We start from the raw sequence: 20,680 nt of genomic DNA, 5'->3' as shown, positions 1-20,680 counted from the left end.
CACTTCCAATTTTACGTGGGAGAAGACCCAAATAACCAAAGACCTACATACAAACACCCGCGAAAACCTGAGAAAATATATATATATGTATGTATGTATGTATGTATGTATGTATGTATGTATGTATGTATGTATATACCTGCTGCGAACTCCACATAGGCGTCAGGAAGGGTATCCTGCCAGTAAATTCTCAGCTTCATTTAGTCTACCCCAAATAGGGACTACAAGGTCGTAAAAGGGAGTTTTATTGCTATGCGTGGAGCTATCCAGGAATTCTCAAACAGAGAGTTAAACTGTACACCATAGAAGATTGGCCTATTTTAGAAGCAAGTCTCTTCTGTTCAACTTCCTGCCTTTCTGTGGTACATCTCTTTGAAATAAAAGACAATAAGAAACCAGTGCTCAAAACTTCCAAATTCAGAACATTTAATAAAAGACCTTTTCTCACTATCATCACTTTTTCTATCCTAGAATGAAGCCAAAGAAGAAGCTTTTCCTTCTTCATTTCTCTTCCCCCCCAGCCCAGAAAAAGCTTTAATAATTTATTTTATTTTATTTTAAATGTGCTACTGAAAGCAAACTATTTTTCTTAAACTACAAAACACAAATCAATGTCTTTTATTGTCCAGACCCACATCCAGGCCCCAGTGCTTCTTGACAGCTGCAGGGCTTTTCCTCATTTTGGCCTTTTCAATCCCCATTTTCCAGTCACCTAAGACTCCCCTCCTTCTTGGCCTTCAGACAAGGAGTAGCAGGCTTTTTCAACCCACCAAGACTCACAGAGCTCCAGCCGTTCTCTTTTATGTCCTCCTCTTTTCAAGCAGCTTCCATTACTGCTGCAACCTCAGCCCACATGATTATTTCATTATGAAACTTTTGCCTCTATTCCCTTATGAAGCAAGACAAAAGAGATCAGCACCGAAGCAGTGACTATAAATAATGAATTTTGCCTGCCTCTCCTGACCAGTCAATAAGAGACTGTGAGGCAAATGGCAAACATGAGAGACTTTCAAAATGTCCACCATGAAAGAGGGAAGGCATTGTTGGGAAGCTTTCAACCCAGGGAAAGGGCAGCTGGTGGATCACATTATGTTTCAGTTCTCTAAAGAGCCAATCAACTGTAGCTTGTTCTGCATCTCTCTTCTCAGTTTAGGGCTTCAGGTATCAAGAGAACATTGCGTGCTGTTGCTGTTTAAAACCAAACTCACTGAGCATTTTTTTATGGTGGAGACAAGGCACATCACACCTTATCCTCTCTATACAAGCATATCAGGTGTTTTAGAACTGAAGGCAGAAAGAAAACTGTTGACTATTTTTGAATTTCAACTTCTCCAACATAGATAATACCCTGTTTCCTTGCTAGGCTTCCTTTCAGAAGGTCTGTTAGGACTGGTCACTCCTGCCAGATTTTGCCCACTAACATCACAAGCACCAGAAGATAATTGTTCAGGTAATAGAAACGCTGATGATGTACAGGAGAAAAATAAGGAAAATTGGGTTTTTTTTTAAGGGATTCTAAGACCTCTCTGCTTTCCATAATACACTGAAACTGGAAAAAAACATTAGAAAATTTGTGAAGTGCAATAGGAAGGATGTCTTTCAAGATAAAGCAGCAAGCGAGAAAGACAATTGTTTGTCAGAATACTATTACATTAGGGCCAAAGGACCTTTCTGTGTAAATCTTTTTTAAAGAAATAAACCATGTAATAAATTTTTATCCATGGGCTGTCAGACTCCAAAATGAGAAATAACATCATAACTATGTAGTATGATGGACTGCAGGGCCGGCACAATGTGTAACATGTTCACACTGGTGCAGTAGGACTGGGTATTTTGTTAATATGATTTATTGTGTTAGGGATTTTCTATCTTCACTGTTTTTTTTGGGGGGGGAAGATGCACTGAAGGAGCTCAACCAATCTCATTGTACATATGTTGTGCACTGACAATAAGGATTTTAAAAAATTTGAAATTGTGTTGAAAGTCATCTAATATATTTGAAATAAATATACTTTAAATCTGTATGTATCAATGCAATTCTATGCCTGGCCCTTAGAAATAAATCCTCATATAAAACAACTTCTATTTTGGAGGAAAAAAGCAAAATGAAAATCTTTCATATTTAAATTTGAAGCATATAATTTTTCAGTAAGTGTCCATATAACTGTAGAACACAGTGTCAAACTAGCGGCATCACATTGCTGTCACATGATGTATTGTGATATTTTTCCCCTTTGTAGAGCTGGGTTGGGTGTGGCCTGCACATGACAGATCTGGCCTAGTTTGTCACCCCTGCTGTAGAACATACAAAGACTTCTCAACTCTACATAACCTAGATAATCACTAAGCCAATCAAATTTCCATACTAGACATTTTGGAAGTACATATTAACTGAGTAAAAAAGAAAAAAAGCCCACACAATTTGGGGAACACTGAACTCTTGCCCATTTTCTTCACCAACTGCCCCTGTAGTAGTGTGACCATGTTCTTTCAGAACTGGGGCCGTATTTCCACTTGCAATGATGGCAATTGACGCAGAGAAGCACTGGAGAACAATGAACAGAGAACAGTGAGAACTTTTATTCTTTTTTTTTTTACTACATATAGTGAAGTTATTTAGAGCAAGTATTTATAACAGGAGTATACCCAGCAGTTCTAACTTTTACTCGGAGTAAGGTTTCTTCCTACCAGCAACTATTTTCTTCCAGCAATTCTGCTAACTACTTGACTTCCTCCTTCTTCACTCTGTCTTCTTCCTCTGTTTCTGGGCTTATCAGAGAGAGTGAAAAGAAAGGGAAGTGAAAAGAAAGGGAAGCAACATAATCCTTCTCTTGGATTGACTTCACTGACCATTGTCTCCTCCACCTGAGGGAAGAAACTCTTTCAGCGTCTTCTATCTAGTCCTTCCCCAGAGATAAGAGCTTCACCAACAACAGACAATTCCTTCCTGTGTTGGGATTTGAATGATGATATCATCTCTTTAGGACTTCCATTCCTCTCCTCTAGGGAAGCCACCTGTAGTGTCTCCTCCCTCTCTGATCATGAACTGTCAACTGCTTCACACAGTCACATAATTTTACTGTCCAACTTTTCCCTCCACTCACTCTGTTTTCCATTCTGTTCTCCTCTCCTTCTCTGTCTCTCCAAATTTTAGTCAGATTGGAAGAACATCCCCAGCAGATGAGGAGGTGAGTGTCCTGCCAGGGTTCTAGTCTCCAACTTCAATATACCAGGCTAGACCAATCTGCCCCCAATAGCCCTTCCTAGCAACCAGGTCAGCACTTCAACCTTAGATTTTATCCCTACCCTGTCAAGATTGGGATGAAAATAACAAAACAATTACTGCCAGTAACATTATATATTGCCTAAGAAAGTGGATAAATTAAGCATAAGGCAACTTTATGATTACTGATAAGATCTGAAAACAAGAAATAAATGAAATGTTTCAGTCTGAGAAATATAATTCTATCATATTTGATCAATCAGTATTTAATGCAGCCTTTCCCAATCTAGACATCTAGATAAATGGACTTCAATTTCCAGAATTCTCAGAAATGGCCATATTGGCTAGTTAATTCCACCATCTGAAGTTTACACATGAAAAGGATGCCAGTTAATAAGTCAGGTGATCTTAATAGTAATTGTTGCTGATAATTAATATTTTTCAACATGTTTAAAATAATATTGCAGAATAAAATTTGATAAAATTAAGTAAAATAAATGAGATTCTTCTTCTTGTGCTATATCCGTCATCGGACGTTGGCAATCATGTTGGCAATCCTATTTTTGTCAACAGCCATATGAAAAAGTGCTGCTGAGTTTTGTCCAAACCAGTCCCTTAGGTTTTGAAGCCATGATGTTCTTCTTCTGTCTGGACCTCATTTGTCTTCAATCTTTTCCTGGAAGATTAAGTGAAGGATGCCATATTTTTCTGGGTGTCTCATCACATGTCCAAAATATTCTAACTTTCACTTTCTAATGGCTTTGATTATTTCCCTTTGCTTTCCCAGGCGGCTTGTCATGTGATTTTGTGATTCCTCATTTGTGATTTTGTTAACCCAGTTTATACGTAACAGTCGTCTGTAAATCCACATTTCAAATGTTTCTAGTTTATTCAAGTGGTTTTCTGTCAGACCAACTCTCTACTCCGTAGAGCAGGATAGAAAAGATGTAACATCTGACAAGCCTGATTTTCAGTTTTAGGCTTATGTCATGACTGCAGAAGATCTTTTTCATTTTGAAGAATACTGTTCGAGCTTTCTCTATCCTTGTCTTTACTTCACTGATCATGTCCCAGCTTTCATGTAAATTAAAACCGAAGTATAAATGAGATTAGTATCTGAAATAAGATTTTTCCAAAAGGATTAAAATAACATCTTTCAGATATTTAAGGAGAGGAAGAAAATGGGCAGGATGAGGAAAGATCAACGTAGGTTTTATCATTTCTAAAGCAAATATCTACAATACCTAAATCAATAAATGTACTGCTCGCAGCCTAGTTTCAGTATCACAACTATACAGTTGTGTCTAATTTACTAACTGCTACAATTGTTGTGTTACAGCCAGGAAATATAAAGTAAACATTACTCTTCCTTTTAGTTGATAGTTCTTTTGTCATCTCCAGAAAGGCAGCCAAATTTTGCTCAATCACTACTGCTTTTCATTGAAATTACTTTATTGATGTTTCATTCAGGTACATCTCCTGTTGCACCTGAATTTAATTCTATTTATCTATCTATCTCTATGTGTCATATTCACTCACTCATTCGTTCTTCATTCTTTGCCTGCAAATACGATTTTTATTTTTATTTATGTAAATGATTTATACAGCCATCTCTCTCACAACAGTGATTTTTTGAACAAAAAGAGGGATCTTTTAACAGAAATAAACTAAGTCAACCAATTACCTATTTAGTATTTTCAAATGATTATTGTGTCTAAGCACTAATTGAACATACATTCATACACACATATCTAATACATGGAAAATGGGGATGAGTGACTTTGTAAATATAAAATGCAAATTAGGTTAGTTTCCATTAATAATCAAATAAACACTGTTTCACCCATTCCTATTTGCAGGCAATTAGGGTAAAGAAAGAAAAGAAAAGAAGTCAGAAAGACGCGAGGTCATTCTTTCAGGACTTTAGAATAAGTAACAGTCTTATTCATTATTTATATTGTTACCTGTCCATCATGACATGATTACCAGATTATGCTATGGTGTATCAGTTCCATAGGTCTCCTTTCAAGCTAGTAAAAACAAAACAGAGTCTACATAGATTTCTGTTACTACTTTATAAAATGTATTTTGATATATGAGCTCATTGTTATGCATTTATTGTGGCTCTCAAATACAAAGAGCAAAATCCAAGGAGATATTTCCTATCTGATAACTTCTGGTGGGCCTAGTGTCTTTCTCATTTATGGAAGATATTTTTTGGATGCAAACATTTTTTTTCTTAACTCCAAATACAGTGAAATAAAAAGCTTCTGTATCTCTGGTTTTCCCCCACAGTAATAACACACAAAGTACAAGATGTTTGTAACAGGCCCCTGTGGGACTCATGGATTTTGAAATCGTGCTTTGAAGATGAATCCCAGTTTTTCACATTAGAAGGACTGAAATCCAACAGAAATATTTCATTTACTTTATTCTACAATTTAACTAGTTCCACTTTTGGTAAACCTCCACAATGCTAAGTTTTACAAGAGGTAAACGTTGCAGAGATAGAGAAGCTATTTATTTTACTCTAGTTGGAATTAAGAAAAAATGTTTGCATCCAAAAAATTTCTTCCATGAATGAGACAGACACTATTGCTCCAACTGCTGGCTCCCTATAGCAATACAAGGCATGAGGTAACACTCATTAAAGGCCTCCGCTGGGGACAACCCTAATTGCCAGATTTACATTTTGTAGGCAATGCATACTTAGACTAATAATTCTACTTTGAGGTGCTTTGCTAGCCAGAAAAGAAAAGAGCATATTCTATTATCCTCAGGGCTTCAAGAGGTGACTAGAGCAGGCCCAGAAGAGATCCTAAGGAAAGTCAAGCTTTCATATAATTGGCATCTATCCCACACAAAGACTTGATGTTTGACTCTATCAGTTCCCAAGAAGCCAATAAGATTCCCAAAGGATTCCTCAGCCTTTTATCCTTCTTCTGTCTTAGCAACCAACCACTCATCTCATCATTAGAACAATCGTTCCTTTGCTGATTGAAGTGGGACTGGGAAATTCTAGCTTTCAGTTCCAAGTCTTATTACAGTGAAATATAAAAAGCCATAGTAGTTTTTAAAAAATCCTTATCCATGATCATTGTGTCTATCTTTATCTCTTTTTCTATTTCTTTCTACAGTATTTCTATTATCTCTATCTATCTATCTCTCTATCTATCTCTCTATCTCTCTGTCTTCCTTCCTTCCTTGTTATCTCTATCACTATCTCTTCTCTCTCTTGACCTCTAGCCATAGTAGTGCCCCTCATTTGCTCCATTCAATAATAGAAATAAGTTCACAAAACAGCAGTCTAACATGGAACACCCTAAGGGCCCCAAGAACTGCCCTCACAGCTGCATTCTGCACCATCTGAAGCTTCCAGATACTTTTCAAGGGTGGCCCCATGTAGAGCCTATTTCAGTAGTCTAAGCAGGAGCAAGGTTTAAGTGATTGAGTGAAGGGATACCCAATCCAGGAAATAGTGCAATTGGCACACAATATGAAGTTGTGCAAAGATTCTCCTACTTACAATTGCCCTGTGCTCATTGAGCAGGAGTCACGAGTCCAGGAAAAACCCTGGATTGCACACTGTGTCTTTCTGGGGTAGTGCAAGATGTTAAAGTCCTGTAACTGAAAACGCCATGTACCCAAAGCCACTCAATCTTATCAGGGTTCAGCTGAAGTCTGTTGTCTCCCAACTAGATCCGAACATCTTCCAGGCACTCTGAAAGGGCAGCAACAGCATCATTTGGATCACCCAAGAGGAAGATGTATTAATGCTATATTGGCTTATTTCCAATTCTGGCATATTTCTTTCCTGGGAGATAGAGTTCATTGTGTTTTGTAAAGACTGTAAAAGTTCATCCTCCAAACATTTGTAATAAGAACTTGATAATTCAACTGGTCCAGGTACCTTCCTTCCTTCCTTCCTTCCTTCCTTCCTTCCTTCCTTCCTTCCTTTCTTTTTTATCAAATTTATGTTGCCTCCCATCTCACAAACAAGTGGCTCTAGGTGGCATACAACAAGGCTAACAACCTTTAGTTAATGAATACCAAACAATTAGTAGTGGTGTTTAAAAAGTACAATTGTAAAATAACAATCTAAAAGAGAAAAAAATATTAGGTGAAGAGATGTTAATAATAGTATAGCTACCTCAATAATTCATTAGTCATGTGAGTCTCCGATCTGATTGTACAACCAAGTTAATTATCTGATACTTCACCACTTGTTTTAAATGATTTTAAAGCAGTTGATATACTAGGAAAACAAGAGACACAAAAGATCTTTTTCTCCTTTTGTTTCTTCTGGATGAATGTGCAATAATAATGTCTTACCAAGTGAGGTGTTTTTCTGCAGTCTAATGCGCACATGGCCCCCAAGTCAGGTGTGATAGCATTTCATAGAACAAGCCCACTGAAAACCAGGGATGCACACTAAGTTTCTATCTGTGATTTGCCTTTACCCATAGCACAAACACCTATTATGTGTTTATGCTGCATATCCCAATTGGAGTTAGCTAAAACAATTCCATCTGCTTGTAATGAGCCCCTTTTGTTTGTAGTTTGATTTGGGATTACTTTGTCTCAGCAATAATTAATTGAGCCTGGGATTGAATAAATAGAATCCATTTGGATCCGAAGCTTTCCTGGAAGCACATTATTTGCTAAGTTAGACAAATGTATTTTCTTAAGTGGTGTTGTCTGTGTTTCAAAATCTAAAACTGAATTGAGAACTCCTGCACAATAGTAAAATGCACATTTTAAAATATTTTTTTCCTCCCGATTTTATTATTTTTATAGATAACTCAACTCAGTGAACATACCTAATACTCCTTCCTCCTACTAATTTCTCCATGACAAACCTTGTGAAGTGAGTTGGGCTGAGAGAGGGTGACTGGCCCAAGATCACGCAGCTGCTTTTCATGCCTCAAGTGAGATTAGAACTCACAGTCTCCTAGTTTCTAGCCTGGTGTCTTAACCACTAGGCCAATGTTTATTTTCCGAGCAGGAGACCCCTAGTTAAACCCCCTCCCCCTGCACCCTATTCACAATGTAAGGCTTTATAAAGCAAGGGTAGGCCACCACCCATTCTTAAGCTACAAACAACAGCCTCTACAAACCTTCAAGATTGCATTATTAGCATTAAAGGGCAAAGTTGGTTACATATTTTCAAGAAAAGGAGCTAATATTAGAGTGAGAATGAGTTTCAATGCTTTGAGGTAAAATCTTCCATCAATACCCATAAACTTTCCTCAAAGTCCTCCAAATCAAATTTTAATCAGCCTTTAGTTTCTCTTTAGTTACTTCCTAGGTGGAAGTAATGTTGCCAGTATCTCCTGCATTTTTCTAATAGTGCTGACCCCGGAGCCTGGCCAGGGCCTAGATGTTTGTTGTGCAAAACGTACAAAAGATACAGCTGGAAAAAAAGGAATAGTGGGGCTATCAGAGTCATCCAAGAAGACAAGCTGCATCAGATCAGCTTTCAGGAGAATTTCAAGTCTATCGTTAAGATGCCAAATGTGTATGTAGATCATTTTGTCATCCTTCAGTGCTCTTGAGAATTTTAAATCTGTGTGCCAAGCTAAAAGCGGGGGGGGGGGGGGGAGGGTGAGAGGAGGGTAATCAATAGAAATGTTTTTTCTGCCTCTCATTGCAGTGCACTTAAAGGGAGAGTTTTAGGTAGCTACAGCATTTGCAAAGGGTTTTCCACAAAAATCAACCTGTGAAATCTTACAGAGAATTGGAGGCAGAGTATTCTCTTTTGCAAATGTGCCATTCCAAGTGACAGAAAGACATATGATGCATTACAGTTTCTGAAAGTGCACTATTACAACAACTTTTTAAAAAACATTTTCCTTCTTGGATTCAGGTCTCTGGTGACTGGCTATACTGCCCTTTTATAGACTTTTCAAATGGAACTGTTTCTTATATCCTTCATAAGCCAGGCGGATGGCAAGTTTCTCTGTGCCTGGATTCTGCCCCTGCTTCTGCTTGTCAAGGCCTAGATTTGGTTGTTAAGCTCTGTAACAATTCACAGAAAAAAGATGAGTGGCTGGAAAGTCCCATTCCTCACACAATGTTTAATAACGTGAGAACAGCAAAGTCTGAACCATGTGAATATGTTTTAAATGTTGGGGACCTAGTCATTTAATATAGAATAGACCTGACAGGTAGCCAGACTCAGTAGGAAGTTGATGATTATCTGTGGCACCTCAGATATTATAATATATTCATACACTTTTTGTTTTACTATTTGCCCCATTTTGACATTTGATAAATCTAATTTTCCTACAATCACATCATAAATCAGGCAAATGAAGACATTAAAAACAAAGAGGCTTTCAAATCAAGCTCAACATCTGGCACGGGCATCCATGTAATTTAAATAACTTGCATGTTCCTTCTTCTCTTTGTATGTTATGGCTGAGAAAGAAAATCATTTGGCTTATATTTGAATACAAATGTAGCTGTTTTTGCATTTTGACTGAAACCCAAACTAAAACTCTATTGTTCCTTGAAATCTACACTTGTCAAGTATCGCTAAGCGGCTTGTTATCCACCACAAGTCCAATTGGGCTCTCAACTGTTCCCATTCAGCTGTGTTCATTTGAGTCTTTGAAGGAGGCTTTTTTATGCATAGTGGGCTAATAATCAAAATAATGTTTATTGAACTAAAATAATAGCACGACCTTGGCCCTTCTGATGGACAGTGACATTAAATGGCATTGTAGCATTAATGGTCTATTCTCACACTGAAGAAGAATCTTCCAATATCACACCATCCCTTTAAAAACTGAAAATACTACTAATAACTGTCCTTGAAATTCCCTTTCACTTTTACCAAGACAACAGGCAATATATCTCTTCTTCCCTAAAATCATCCTAGTGATTCTATAAATACATACAGAGTACTGTATGTGGTAAATTTATTTTTTTTCTGATAGAAGACAATAGCTGTAGCTTTCGGTTGAACAGTGGAGTTTTTGTTTGTTTGAATGCAGGTGTTTCATTACCTAACTAGGTAACATCATCAGTGTGAGTCCTCCTTGGTGAAGGTTTACTTGCATGCAAATTTCTCCTATTTGAATCATTTTTGAAGTCTTTGACACCCATTTATAGTTACAATAGAAGAGAATTTATGTGGAGTTCTTAATGTTCTTAAACTTGGTTGGTTTCTTGCAGATGTTTCATTACCCAGCTAGGTAACATTATCAGTGCAAAGATATTATTACCTAGTTTGGAAATGAAATATCGGCAAGCAAACAACTAAGTTCAGAGAATATCTATTTTTTACGGAATGTATATTTTGCCTCTCCATTGATATAAATTCTAGAAGCAGCTTACAGCAAAGAATACAGAACATAAAACTAATGATAAAGCATATTAAATTAAAATCAGAAGCAAATTTTAAAATATCAAATATCTGTACAGTTATTTAAAAATATTTAAAGATACTTCCTTGGCCTTTTAGTATCATGCTTAGGGCCACATTCGGAAAAGAAATAACTAAAGACAGGAATAATATAAAGCTGAAATTGATTTATTTTAAAGTAATTTAAATTAAATAGATTTATTATAATTAATCTTTATATATTTTGTATTTATTCCAATACTCGTGCTAAGTTTCAGTGGATAATCTTGGTGACAAACATCTTGTACCTGAGCACTTGACATTAGCTGAAAATTTAGTAGCATGATGGCCAAATCACACACTGAATCAAAAGATGTGTTTTTATGCTTTAATCACATCTCCACATAAAAATTCACTCTCCTGGCTGTATATAAATATTTATTTATTTATTTTTGGAAAATACTATTCACATTTATTTTTATGGTAATTGAGAGTCTCTATTGGAGAACAAATTGATTTCTGAAGCATTTGCTACAATAAAAGATGAATAATGCTTCAACTAACAAAGAGAAACTGGGAAAGAAACATTTCCATTCCACAGTAAACAGAAGGAATCAGATCCCTGGGATTTCTGCTTTTCCTTCTGCCGTCAAACATAAGTCAGTCTGCACATTTTTTTCTTGTGGCTGCTAACTGTTGCATGCTATTTAAGATATACTTGCTTTTTTCCTGCATTTTTCCTTTATAAAGATAGACCTATAGAACAATTAAAGCCAGGGTAGGCAACCAGTGAATTTTCAGCAATTTTGTAAAGTTTCTTAAAGCAAAATTGCATTCAGTTTTGGAGGCCACAGTATCAAAAAGATGTTTAAGCTCTAGAAAGAGTGCAGAGAAGAGCAACAACGATGATTAGGGGATTGGAAGCTAAATCATGTGAAGAATGGTTGCAAGAATTGGGTATGTCTAATTTAAAGAAAAGAAGGACCAGGATAACATGATAGCAGCATTCCAATATCTAAAGAGCTGCCACAAGGAAGAGGAGGTCAACCTATTCTCCAATCACCTGAAGGCAGAACAAGAAGCAATAGATGGAAACTAATCAAGGAGAGAACCAACCTAGAAATAAGAAGAAATTTACTGACAGTTAGAAAAAATAATCAGTGGAATGGCTTGCCTTCAGAAGTTGTGGATGCTCCAACATTGGAGGTTTTTATAAAGACATTAGACAACCATTTGTGTGATACAGTATAGGTTTCCTGCTTGAGCAGCAGGTTGGACTCCAAAGTCTCTTCCAATTCTGTTATTCTGAAGGCACACACATATTTAAAAGGGAGCCATTTTGACTCTGCCATCATCACAATGCTACTATTCATATTTAACTTTTGGAGGCTGAAATAATTAAACCAAAGTACAATCTTTACTTCCCTAAAGCAATTCCATGCCATTTCCAGATTTATTTATTTATTAGTTAGATTTATATGCCGCCCTTCTCCGGAGACTCAGGGTGGCTTACAATGCTTTTAAGCAATAGCCTTCATACTTTTGTATATACCTGCTTAGTAGGGCCCCCCAAGCAGTGTTCTATTTTATACAAAGTCAGCTTATTGCCCCCACAAACCGGGTCCTCATTTTACCTACCTCGGAAGGATGGAAGGCTGAGTCAACCTTGAGCCTGGTGAGAATTGAACTTGCAGTAATTGCAGGCAGCTGACAGCTAAATACTACTTTAACAGTAGGTTAGTCCACTGCACCACCAGGCTCCAATCCTTCAGATTGATCTGAAGAAACAATACTGGAGTGTTTATCTTCAAAGCAGCTTTCCAAAATCTGGTGATCTCCATATGTATTCATGCTTCACAGATAGTCAATACCATGCATGGTTTGGATTTCTGGGAGCTGTCATTCAAACACTTAGAAGACTTCATTTTGGGAAAAGTACTAAAGCAACCTTCATAGAAATATGTCCCAATGATTATGGTAGTTTTATACTTGTGTCTACAGTTGAGTCTAATATTCGGACCTGGTTTTTCATGTTTCGGAAGAAGTTTAAGCGCTCAATGGGAGTGGGAGTCATCAGGGTGCTTTTGGTTCTTAAACTGCCTCCCCTACAGTAATTTGAAAAAAGGCCAAAATTGTGTTATAATTTTCAGCACCGATATGGCTAAATATATTCAAAATCCAGACAAAAAAAAATCAGAAATAGAAATCTATACCACAAAGAAATAGCAATATACTGGGTTTTCAGTAATCCACAAATTCCTAGTAATAATTGTTTTTATTATCAAATGGGATTTTTTGTTTAGCAGAATTCTGGCTATTTGTCTTTGAGACTTTATTACTGGCTGACTGAAGCATATGTTTAAGATGTCTACCCAGAATTTCAGTAACCTCGCTGTCCTATTTGCTTGATTACTTTCCTTTGAAAGGCCATAACAAACACATCATAATGTTTTTATATCTTCTACTTGACCTATTGGAACTTTTTAAGCTTCCAGAAAAGGTGGTTCTTTGATTTACAGCTCTGATGTCTCTCAGTTTAAGTGAATGTAAATCTCACTAAAGGTGCCTTTCCCTCAAGTTCAAATTATGAAATCAAGGTATATAAAGAATAGCTGTTCCAGAAAGATTTACCAAACTGGTTTTATGCACAGTGATATAATTTCTCTTCTTCTCCAATAATTATATATTATTCTCCAGTACTGTGATTGATCTCTGAACTCTTAATTTCTTACTACCATGTAGTATTCCTACTATCCTATTCAAATGTTGTTTGTTCATGACAAATTTTGACAAAAGAGGGAGGAAGTTTAGACAAAAGGACTTAATTAGGAGCTACTAAATGAATTCAATTTGCACCTTTCATTTATGTGAAGCTTTTGTATACTCCATCAAATGAATAGGCCACTAATTCAATTCATATCTCTATTTATGTCTGCCAAGATAGATGTATAAGCCTTCAAAGCAACCTTTCAAACCTGAGGTCATCCAATATAATAAACCACAAACTCTTTAGAATTTTAATGATTATGCTTGCTGGGAATTCTGGAACATGTTGTTCAACAGCTTTGATCTACAATGGGTTGAGGAAGGATATTTTTATATACCAGGAACAGTCAAGAATAGTGACACCTTCCCAAAGGGCAGAAGCACACAGTCCAAAAGGTTCTTAAGAATGCATAGAGACAGAGCTGAAGGGGATCCATGAAAGTTGACCTAAAGGCACTAGCAAGAGAGTATTGCACTCACCCATTGTCCAGAAGTGACTAAATTACCAAAACTCTAGCAGAAGGAAAATATCCACAGGGACCAGGGAGAAGGAGCCTTGGTGGTACAGGGGTTTAAAGCACCCTGTTATTAAGCTTATTAAGACCAGCTGCCTGCAATTACTGCAGGGTTCGAATCTCGCCAAGGCTCAAGGTTGACTCAGCCTTCCATCCTTTCTAAGGTAGGTGAAATGAGGACCCAGTTGTGGGGGCAATAAGCTGACTTTGTATAAATATACAAAAGGGTGAAGGCTATTGCTGAGCACATTGTAAGCCGCCCTAAGTCTTCGGAGAAGGGCGGCATATAAATCAAATTAAAAAAAAAAAAGTGTGACACAGGAAAGAATGGCTTTATATGTAGAGGAGAAAAACAGTGATAGATATCTTAGAACAATAAAAAATTCCAAAAAGGGCAAGAGCAGCTAATGGCAACAAACCCTCCTTCCGGACAGTTGGAAGGAGAACAAACCAGAGACGTGACTTGAAGATAAGAGAATAATACATTTTAAGAGTGGAATGATAGCAGTAGAGATAATGGTTTAGTTAATATAAGGAAATAGATGGATGGTGATGGAAGGGATAAAGTTTAGTTCTCATTCTTTAGGTAGAGAAAGTTGCTAATAAATATAGAGAATAGAGATTCTACCTAATGAAATAAAGTTATAGTATAATAATAGAGAAATCTATTATTTCTTCTGCTGAACAAATAATTCCCTCAACACTGTCAAACTAGTTACTAAGTCTGCACTATTATTAATCTTCTCATCGTTCCTATCACCCATCTCCTCCCACTTATGACTATATGACTGTAACCTTGTTGCTGGTATCCTTAAGATTTATATTGACTGTTTCCCTATGACTATTATTAAGTGTTGTACCTTATGATTCTGGACGAATATATCTTTTCTTTTATGTACAGTACTCCGAGAGCGTATGCACCAAGACAAATTCCTTGTGTGTTCCATCACACTTGGCCAATAAAGAATTCTATTCTATTCTATTCTAAATTCGAAGAATACAATATAGAAGAATAAAATAATGTATAGTATGATAATTTAAAGAGAAATTATTAAGTATTATTAATAATATTATTAAAATTATTAATTATAATTTATATTTAAAATAATGTGTCAAGATTCTGACCAATGCCCTAATAAAATCAGGAGCCTCAGGCCAATTTTCAAGAAAAATCCAGTCATTTATTAGGAGTGCCATGTGAAGCCAGCTCTGAATTCACCCAGTTCGCGCCTTGCCTATGACCCTGTTTCCCCCTCCCCCCAAGGTGTGTCATCAGTCACATTCCCCAATGAAGCAATTTCACGGGTTGTGGAAGTCACTACCTCCATGTCTCCATGTCTCCATGGAGATGGCCTTGGCTCACCCAGCTAGGATATATTTTGTTTTGACTGAGGTGCAAATTCCTTGGTGCAGCTGTGAGGCGTGATTTCCCATCCCCCTGCCTATGGCAACTCGGGAGCAGGTCAGGAAAGCTTCGCGAGTTGACATAATGCATAGATAGAAACAGAAGACATACATTACAACTCAGAATAAGACAATTTTATCAGGGACCTTTTATCAGGTTCGCCTGATTCGCCAGTTGCGGCCCTTTCTTGATCGGGATTCCTTGTGCACAGTCACTCATGCCCTCGTCACCTCTCGCCTTGACTACTGCAACGCTCTCTACATGGGGCTCCCCTTGAAGAGCACCCGGAGGCTCCAGCTGGTCCAGAATGCAGCAGCGCGGGTAGTGATGGGAGCAACATGGCGCTCCCATGTAACACCGCTCCTGCGCGAGCTGCACTGGCTCCCGGTGGTCTTCTGGGTGCGCTTCAAGGTGTTGGTTATCACCTTTAAAGCGCTCCATGGCATAAGGCCTAGCTATCTCCGAGACCGCCTGCTGCTACCGACGTCCTCCCATCGACCCGTGCGCTCCCACAGAGAGGGCCTCTTCAGGGTGCCATCAGCCAAACAATGTAGGCTGGTGGCCCCCAGGGGGAGGGCCTTCTCTGTGGGGGCTCCCACCCTCTGGAATCAGTTGCCCCCGGAGATAAGAAGAATCCATGACCTCAATGCCTTCCGTCGTTCCCTGAAAACCTATCTTTTTCAGCAAGCCGGGTTGGCTTAGAACAAATTTTTAAATTCTTTTAATTAGTTTGTGATTCTTAACTTCGGGCCAAAATTTATATATATTTTAAATGTTTTAATATTTGTATTCTATGTTTTTTATCTTGGCTGTACACCGCCCTGAGTCCTCAGGGAGAAGGGCGGTATATAAATTGGAAATTAAATTAAATTAAATTAAAATGAAATGAAATTCATTGCAAGAAACTTCTACAGTGCTGAAGAATGTTTGATGATTCAGCAAAGATGATTAATTTCAGAATGGGAAACATATGTATTTTATTTTACTATTTTTACTTAAATGATTCCTAAAGTTGTCTGTAGATAGGGGGCGCAAATGGAAGAGGTGGGACGCCATCATCGGTTCAGCACTTTATTTCCAGCTGCTATCAGGAGCAAGAGAGAGGCAGGCTGCCGGAGCTCTCTTTTTAAAGAGCCCCGGCAGTCTTGCCAGCCACTGACAGCAGTTTATTTTTCCCGCTGCTAGATTAGCCAATCAGCGGCAGGCATGCAAATGGGTGCTCCGTAAGTCCATACGTAACATTGTCCTTCTCAACTTTATGAATCTTTGACATTTTGTGATTCATACAAAACACAGAGAAAAAGAGAAAGAGAGGAGATTAATAAACATCAATATCTAATTGATAAAAAATAGGCACATATGTCTCAGAACATGCTCATTTATTATCCCAAACCAACATAGGAGAGCAAAGCTAGGTCTCTTCAGGTGTTTAGAATGATGAAAAGGACAGGACTATCCAAACTTCAGGAACAATTGTTCTAAAGGGCAAATACAATAACAGAGAAGGCAAACCTCCTAGATCTCATTATTGATCAATCAAAATAGAATGGATCTTGGAAGTCTTCTAGCCCAACCCCCTGCTCAAGCAGAAGACCCTACACCATTTCAGACAGGTACCATCCAGTCTTTTCTTAAAAACCTCCTGCGATGAAGCACCTACAACTTCTGAAGTCAAGTTGTTCCACTGGTTAATTGTTCTCACTGTTAAGACTGTTTCTCCTTAATTCCAGGTTGTTTCTCTCCTTGGTTATTTTCCATCCATTGTCTTTTGTCTTGCCTTCTGGTGCTTTTGAAAATAATTTTACCCCCTATTCTTTGTGGCAGCCCCTCAAATACTGGAATACTGCTATCATGTCACCCCCAGACCTTTTCTCTAGACTAGCCATATCCAATTCCTGCAGGAGGCATTTTTTCAAAGACAGAACTTGAAGCATGGTTATGGAAGATGTAGAAGTGACCAAAGGAATGGTAATCTTGCAAGTAATGCAATACTATGCCATGAAAGGCTTTATATGTGTCATTTTCCTAAGATGTCCTGGAATGGTGCTGTACCAGGAATGTTGGGCATTGTGAGAAATCTCAATTTGAGCTTCTCATCATTTTCAGAGTGCTGCTACTGCAGTTCATATCATTTGTCACCAAAGCCCTAAGGACCCTAGGAAACACTTTGCTCAGTTTTTCTACCTTGGAAGGTGTAATATCTGACATATAAATGGATTCTGAAAAGTTTTTAAAGTTTATCTACCCACAGTTACTGCTCCCTTCACTTCAAAAGATGGATTCACTTCTCATGCACAAAGAAGTCTGTTCATGGAGGAGAGTAGGGGTGACATGGTAGCAGTATTCCAAGATCTAAGGGCTACCATGAAGATAGGGTCAACCTATTTTCCAAAGTACCTGAAGACAGACAAGAAGCAATGGATGGAAATTAATCAAGGAGAGAAGCAACCTAGAACTAAGGAGAAATTTACTGACAGTTAGAACAATTAATCTCAGTGGAACAACTTGCCTCCATAAATTGTGGCTGCTACAACACTGGAGGTTTTTTAAAAAAAATTGGATAACCATTTGTCTGAAATGGTATAGACAGAGTTTCCTGCTTGAGCAGGGGGTTGGAGTGGAAGATCTCCAAGGTCATTTCCAATTCTGTTATTCTAGATGCACATCTGAAATTACTCTCCAAATACTATTTAGTATCAGAAAGTCAACTTAATTCAACAGAAGCTCCAGGTAACATTCTTCTCTCCCCCTCCCCTTACTAATGTGAGAAGGCAACAATAACCATGAAGAATTAGTCAAGTTCATTCTTCCCCTCCCTGTAATCTCTGCAAAATAAATAAGTAAACAAACGAATGCCATCCAAATACATCAGTTATGTTATTCCATATAAAGACTTGGGATCTAATTATCGGACTAATCAATATATCAGTGGGAAGCAGCTCCTTAAGCACCCCCCAAGCAGTCATAGATTTAGGGCAACTGAAAAGAACATAGTCAGCAACAGCACAAAAGGGTACAGAAGCAAATGAGCCTCATAAAAAAGGATGAATGATTCTGGCAATGCAGGATGCTCTGAAATAATCTAGATTTCTTCCCTTCCTTTCCTTTCTTATCCTCCCACTTTTTAGCTTTCTTCCCAGCCAAGCAAATTATAAAAACAAAAAGTGCAATGTTGCTGCAAGTTATCTAGCTCCGATTACCAAGGATAAATATTATACATCTTCATTTATGTCCTTGCTTTCTTCCTGTAAAAGTGAAACTAACTTCACCATATTGAGGCACAATAAAATATTGTGTTTCAGTGAATTGTGCACCTGTCAGGTTGCATAATTTCAGTGTTGCCAAAGCAAACACTCCTCTCCAACCCCCTTCATTGAACACAGAGTACCAGCTGGGCTAACAACAACTTCAACACATGGCCGATATGCTTGAAGGCATGATATACCCAAGATAGAGTGGCTCATTTTGTTTTCATTTATTTGCTTGTTTAGTTAAAATAAATATCTCCTACCTTTCTTCTTGTGAATTTTCAAGGCAGTATATAAAACCAGCATTATTCTTTGGGACTGGAACAATCACTGTCGTTATCCAAGCCTTTTGAAACTCAAAATCTTTTATTATAGCAAAGAATTTTATGTAAGGTTGAAAAATTATGACTTATTACTGACTATTACCACAGGTAATAGAAGCCTATGATCATTACGGCTTCATGATACTTGCTGCATCTAACCCATAAGAATTGGGAGAAGTTATGTTCCTCGGTAAGAGCATCAATAGGAGAAAATTACTTTGATTGAGTGCTGCTTTGGCATAAATCTTTTCTGTGCTAGTATGGAGAAGGAGGAGAATACAGTCTAGAATACAGATTTTTAGGAACATAGGCCATTTGGGACTTCTAATTCTTTATTCAATGCTAATTTCTGGAGGGGCAAAATATGAAGATGAATGTTTACCTTTGATTCTGCTAGTAGATTTTCCAGAAATAATGGCTAGTCATCAAAGGAAAGATACATATTTATTATACATATTATACATATCTCTTTGCTGCTTCACTCATGAATTTTTCAATGGCTTGCAGCAAAAGCTTGAATACTGCAGGTATTATAATAATTCCAAATCATCAAATATGTCCCATAACAATAATAAACACCAACAACATAAATTCAACATAATCATAATAGTGAAAGCCTTACCTTTATAAAACTAAGCAGCCAGACTCAAATATATTCAGTCCTTCTATTAATCATTGAAATAGGTGAATCCTTGGCCTTATCTTACAGGACACTTCCTATCAAAAAAAGAGAGGGAGAGAGAGGGGAGGGAGGGGGGAGAGAGAGAGAGAATTAAATAAAGCCTGTCTGTGAGTATCCTGAAAGTGTAATCTACCATTGAGGGAACAAAATATGGGTCATTCAAGTGAGGCGTAAAAGAGATATCAAGGTGTCACAGAGGCACTGACCTGGATCTGAGGAGCTGACATTTGGTTCACAAATTTCCAATTAGGTTTAAATCCAAACACAGCTCCTCAAATTTCTAATTAATGACCCATCTAAGCAGACAGCATTTAGAAGACAGAGCATTATAGTATTTTACACAGGAAACTGCAATGAGAAAGAGAAAAAGAAAACGGAGGAAGTTGTCCAAAAGGGAAACCTTCACTGAGGAAAGGAGAAGGAATTTATTGTATTGTTAACGGTTAATTCAATTTTCTCTTCACTGTTTTATCAGTTAACCTTTCCCCAATTCTACCATATTCTGTGCCCTTTTAAGTTTCCTGCTCACACATTTTTGCTGAGTAAAATAATATGCATATATAATAATTAAGCCACGTGAAAAATAATTAATTAAAGTGTCTCCATATCATAAAATGTCTCCTTTCCTTCCTGTACTGACTATATAGCAGAGGTCCCCAAACTCTGAGATGCAGACTGGTATTAGTCCGCAGCTTGTTGGGAACAGGGTTGGGGTTGCGGGGGATGAGCACGCAAAGCTTCATCTGCTTATTCACACAAAACCATCCCCACCACCACCGCCAGTCTATGGAGCCAGAAAGGTTGTGGACCGCTCTATAGCAAATCACATTTCTCAAAATGTAATGAAGGAACACAGTAAGTGTGAATATATGTGTATATATCACTATACATAGATACTAATCAAAATAGGATATTATGCATCTTTCAATGGATGGCTACCACATAAAATCTTGAACCACTTAGTCCAGGGGTGTGTTCTACTTACCTTTACTACCGGTTCGCAACAGGACCGTGCATGCGCAGATCACCCATGATGACATTGTGGCGGGTAGGCGGAGCCTCCCACCGGTTTTACTACTGGTTCTATAGAACCGGACAGAACCGGGAGAACCCACCACTGACCTAGTCATATATGTTTCAAATTTTATTTGTTTTCCAGTTTTATGAAGT

The sequence above is a fragment of the Pituophis catenifer genome, unplaced genomic scaffold (genome assembly GCF_029215685.1).
Source record: "Pituophis catenifer annectens isolate HBS135680 unplaced genomic scaffold, rPitCat1.0.hap2 SCAF_1, whole genome shotgun sequence".
NCBI classification, from domain to species: Eukaryota; Metazoa; Chordata; class Lepidosauria; order Squamata; family Colubridae; genus Pituophis; species Pituophis catenifer.
The sequence above is the reverse complement of the archived record's forward strand: the minus strand, read 5'-3'. Positions refer to the sequence as shown.